This window comes from Natrix helvetica, assembly GCF_964273705.1.
Source record: "Natrix helvetica genome assembly, chromosome: 2".
Classification (NCBI taxonomy): domain Eukaryota; kingdom Metazoa; phylum Chordata; class Lepidosauria; order Squamata; family Natricidae; genus Natrix; species Natrix helvetica.
In genome coordinates this window covers 225,712,431-225,718,406 of record NC_138552.1, presented here as the reverse complement: position 1 = coordinate 225,718,406, position 5,976 = coordinate 225,712,431, and positions in this window count along the sequence as shown.

Below are 5,976 nucleotides of genomic sequence, written 5' to 3'. Positions count from 1 at the left end.
TTAATTGCTTCCAAATCAGAGAGGCATCTTTCTACTTCACTTTCTACTTCCAATTTCTCCATCAGCTGCTTTTAAACCCAAGATTAGCACTGCTGCATAGCAGTATTAAATGTATGTCCAAAATACATATGCAATATCTGAATAAGTCCCAGATTCACAATGTATTGGGAGCTGCAACTGGATGCTTTTCTCACCAGCAAATGATGCTCAATGTGTGGGCAAAGCCATTGAAATCCATGAATAAATTGATTTAACTTATCTTGGAAGGCCACACTTGGAATACTGCATTCAGTTCTGGTTGCCACGATGTAAAAAAGATGTAGAGACTCTAGAAAGAGTGCAGAGAAGAGCAACAAAGATGATTAGGGGACTGGAGACTAAAACATATGAAGAACGGTTGTAGGAACTGGGTATGTTTAGCTTAAGAGAAAGAAGGACTAGGGGAGACATGATAGCATTGTTCCAATATCTCAGGGGTTGCCACAAAGAAGAGGGAGTCAAACTATTCTCCAAGGCACCTGAGGGTAGAACAAGAAGCAATGGGTGGAAACTAATCAAGGAGAGAAGCAACTTAGAACTGAGGAGAAATTTCCTGACAGTTAGAACAATTAATCAGTGGAACAGCTTGCCTCCAGAAGTTGTGAATGCCCCAACACTGGAAGTCTTTAAGAAGATGTTGGATAGTCATTTGTCTGAAACGGTATAGGGTTTCCTGCCTAGGCAGGGGGTTGGACTAGAAAACCTCCAAGGTCCCTTCCAACTCTACTATTGTATTGTATTGTATCTCTCATTAAATCTATAAAGAAGCAAAATAGGGTTTGGTCATATATCATTGCAACTTGTATCAGCTTGCTTTTTAACTGATGTAAAAACCAGCGAAATGCCTAAATTGAATGATAGGAAGACCCCATAGGCTTCACTTATCCCATTTTCTCAAAATTCAAACTCTTTTATCCTTTTTTCCTATGAATCAAGAAAGCCTAGAAAATAGGTAACTAAAGTACTTACTATCTTTAGAGGAAATGGATTTTATAAAATCTAATGAGGATCAATCTGTGTCGAGACGTACTTTCTTCAAAGCACTGTACACAATAATATTAGGCTTTATTTGATTTATTATCTAGCACTCCAACTAAATACCCCTACCAGAGCGTGCCTACCTTCCTCATTTATCAGTCAGAAGACTCAAATCTAGGAAACCCCCAATGGCACTTGCACAACATCTGCCCAACAACTTTAACATCAATTCCCCAAGAAAACCTAAATGGGTTGGTGAACACCTACCCAAAGGAACACATATGAATGACCCCACAAAAAGATGCCAGGCTTTGAACTATCTTGTCAGCAATGGACAAAGCTGAATAGGTTTTGCTTCTGGGGGGGCGGGGGGCTGTTTTCGCCCTCCCCATGCTCCTATAAAGCCTCTGGAGCCTGGGGAGGGCGAAAAAAGCATGTAAAAGTGGGAGGGGGAGCGCCTGTAGTGCGCGCATGCGCACTGGGGGCCGCACATTGCATTATGGGTGCGGCACGCCCACACACGAACCCCCTGTTCTCCCCCCACTTATGGCACACGAGCCGAAAAAGATTCGCCATCGCTGGCCTAGACATTGGTACTTGAACATAGATGTTTTTAACATTTATATTTTGTGTTTTAATAATCTAAGCAAAATATTAATATATATTGCTTACCCATATATGATATCCCATATGCTAAATAAATAATACTGCAACTAAATTTACTTTCTAGCAACATTAATATCAGACATAAGGAAAAGTTTCCTTCAATTCACTCTCAGCTCTTGGTGATTGTCTAAGTAGTGTCCCTACAACAATATTAAGAGACTCAAGACTCAATGTTCAGCAGTAAAAACATAAAAATGCACTGGGGTGGGGGGGAAACAACACAAATGTCTAACTTCAAAATCTAGGCTACACACCTGATAAATATCTCCCATTCTAATAGCAATCAGATCCAACCCAGCTTAGCTTTTCAAGAATTGGTTAAGCATTGCTACTTAGCTTAGTAGATTTTTTTTCGTTTATGCCTTTCTTTATGCTAGGCCAGGGGTCCATGGTAAGAGACAGATTGGGGGTTAATACCCTTTGATTTTCCAAAATAACCTTATTTGTCTCTGACTGATATGTATAACCTTATATCAAGAACTTCTAAGACAAATTCATTCTTCACAGCTGTTTTATGAGACTTGTGTTGAATTGTAAGTCTCATAGCTGCAGTGGTGGGTTGCATGAGGTACGCCCCGGTACAGCCGTACTGATGCCTGCCGGGAGCACCAGGTACCATTCCAGTACGGTGCTCTGGAGGGCCCACCCGCCCACCTGCTGTCCTTACCTGTATTTGAGCTCTTCAGCGTTTCTGCGCACACACAGAGAGCATATGGTGCCTGCGCAATGCTCTGCCAAGCAGCTGGAGTGTCATGGAGGCATCCACAACATGAACAGAGCATCGCAGGAGGTAAGGAAGCATGTGCATGCTGCACGCGTTCATGTAGTGGACGCCGGGCCCCGTTGCACCGTACCAGTTGCAACAGGATCCGGAACCCACCACTGCATAGCTGTAACATCTAACCTAGTTTTTAAAGAGCCTTACTTGTGCCTCTCTCCTGCTTTTGTTCATATTGAGTAAGAAAGAGTTTTGGGGAACCTAAAAGATTGTAGACTCTTCCATAATGTTTGTTTCAGTCAAATCATCACTCAACAATTTTTGTATTGTTAAAGTAAAATAAAGTGTGAAAAATCCAGGTTTCTTGTTATATGCTTTCTATTGTTAAGGGTCAGGTGACCTGCAAGTTTAATAAATTATTATTACATTATTTCCCAACGTATGGATTTGTCTACACTACTTTCCTCAACAAACTGTTACTTAACAATACCCAACATTATCTGAAATGCTTCCCACAACGTTTTTCTAAAGAGAGATTTATTTTGGGATACCTCTTTTCCTGCTTTTGGACTCTTGAAAAAGTGATGGTAGCAGATTGTCCTCATTGCTATATTCCTGGCTGAAGTCAGATCCATCTGGTTCAAACATTGAGGTAATTCATGTCAGTTTTTTTTAACATGCTCAACCAGCAGCAATCTAGCTGTGATGAACAGGTTTTATAAATAAAAATGAAGTTTTGTTTTCCTTTTCAAGAATCAACTGGCTTTTAAATTGTAAGCTTCATGTTTTCAGAAGATATAATCTTACAAACAATACAGAAATTTCTCCTGGTCAAAGTCTTAATTCATCCAAATCCAGTGCTTTTATTCATTTCTGTTTAAATATGACCTTGCTGCAGTACATTGATAATCTTTTAATGCTCTAGGACTAACGTATAGTTTTGCCTCTTAAACATCTCAGAAATCACCACACAATTCCATTTTATGTAATTATTTATTATAAGGTTACTTACTGAAGTTTTGGTAGACGCTTGCTTGAGCTGCTTGTTTTATGTTATCTTCATGAATACTTTTAAACGTTGGTGTTGGTTTATATATTTTTCAGAAGATTTAATTGGATACTCCATTGAGTATCTAGTAGCTGATCTGAAAAGCAGCATACAAACTCCAACGTCATTTGTTCCACTAAGATACTTGAATTCACCTATAATGATGGGATGTGGATTTCAATAGCTGGGATTCCACTTCAGAGACATTGAATCAAGTTGCTAATATAAGAGAAACTAGATTAGCATTGATGACTAAGATTATGTTAGGAAATCATGTACCAGTATTAACATTCCTTCAGTTCAGTTATTTTTCTCCCATTCAATTTTTGGTGCTCAGATAATTGGGATCCTGGGGGGAAAAAATATGTCAACAGTATGGCAGAGCCCATTAACTTTTGCAGTGTTGATGTGACTGTTTCACAAAGCTACTTCTATCTTTTGATAGACTGAAGCTGAACATGGTATGTCTCCTGAGATCAGAAGTAGGCTGTTGCCGGTTCAGACCGGTTAGTCGAAACAGTAGTTTTGATCAGCGGCTGGCCCCACCCACCTTCCCTGGTGCTATCCCGTCCTATATAATTGATGTGTCTTTGATGCTATGTGCATGTGCAGATGGCTCGCACATGAGCAAAGTGTGCACATGCGCACACTCACATTTTCTGGGCAAACCGGTTGTTACATTAGGTGACGCCTACCTCTGCCTGAGATTTCCTCCTGTCCATGCACTCCCTATGTATAGAATCATATCCCAGCACTTTCAAAGGCTTAGGAGAACTCATAGAAAATATTGGGAGAGAGATTGGAACCTGCAGACACATGCTACCTCTACTGAAAGTACTTAGATAGAACAGAAAATACAATATCATGGATATCCCTCAAAAATATCATTTCTGAAGTATGAAGCAGCTAATTGAAAGTACCACCCAGGTCTTATTCTGAATCGCTAGAGTTGACAGGAAGTGTTTAAAACTAAAATAATCACTTTTTTAAAAAATATGCAGGTTTGGATTATAGCTGCTTCGGCCTGAAATAAAAACCCCAGATTATGAATAATGCAAGTGCTGTAATACTGTCAATTCTCCAGGGCATTTGTCTATTGGTTCAACAGTCCATTATGAGAAGACTTTACTTTATGTCACAAATACCATTACACAATGCTTCACAAGAGCCCTGTCAACATGTTTTTACATCCCCATTAGATGAGACAGTCATTGTGAGGCCTTATCAAAAGCATTGTACAAACAACATATTTGATGAATTTTGCTTCTGGGCATGGACTCCAGAGGCATCGTTTGCCCTTGTCAAAAGCATCATTGTTTCACTGTAGCCATAATCGTGTAAAACTGCTTCAAACCGTAATCTGCCCCCTCAGTTTCCCTACTATGGAAGAATGAATAAAATAGAAGTTCATTTCCACCTTCTGCTTCATCAGTTTGCAGATTCAGCAAAAAAAAAAAGTCTACATAAAATGTAGATGCATTTTTCCAGCTCTGTTTCCATGAGAATATCTATATTACATTTTCTTTCTATTGTGAGAACATTTGCAAATGATGCCTCAACAATATTATGCAATTCTGTGCAGATTTTCTTTACCATTTGCATTCTTATACATATCTTTTGAGTTGTAAAACACATTACAAGGCACTAATAATTATAGGTTTGATGTATGCATGTATTCCAGTCCACAGATAATCTCAGTAGGGATAAACTGAGTGACATCATGTAAACATTTGGAAGTAATGAATTCCTTCTCTCGTCCAACTGACTGTTCTGACTGTTGCCAAAGAGAACATAGTAGGGGAATGTGTAATTTACTTTAGATGCAAATGAGTTAGGATTCATTTATACCTACTATATCCGTTCTTCCAGGGGAGTTCTGCTGAATTAGAATTAGAAATTATACTTCTTCCTGAAGAAACTGCACAATTTCTTAGCCCCGGGGTTTAAAATAACCAACCAACCAATGTTTATTTCTGCCTATTCACCCTACACCCTCATATTCTTAACATTGCATGTTTATTCCTTAAGGCAATGTGCATATTTCTTATTCTGTCCCATAGAAATGCAAGGAGAGAAAGGAGAAGGCAATCAAATAGCCAAGAAATACTCAACCACATTCAAGAGCTGTCAAGCTAGAAAAGGAGCTGTGGTCTAAATGAAGATCAGTGTATCCATGACAGCAGTTCCTAGTCAATACTTTCAAACATGGGGGTGGAAGACAGGCTGAGATGAACATTGCCTCTAGTCTCTATCTCAGCCCCTGTTACTATCTAATAGAGTCCTCAGTGGCATAGCAATAGCAAAGGCAGGGGAGGCTGACCTGCTTCACACATAGCAAATCTTACCATCCCTGCTTTCCTTCCCCCTTCAATAAACTGGGGAGGCTGATGTTGAAACTTGGGAGTTTAATATTGTTATATAAATAAATTGACCCAGACATAAGTTCACTAAGCACTTATTGCATATAAATAAGAAAAATAACAAACAAACAAACAAACAAACAAACTGAGGAGGCTGAATACTCTAT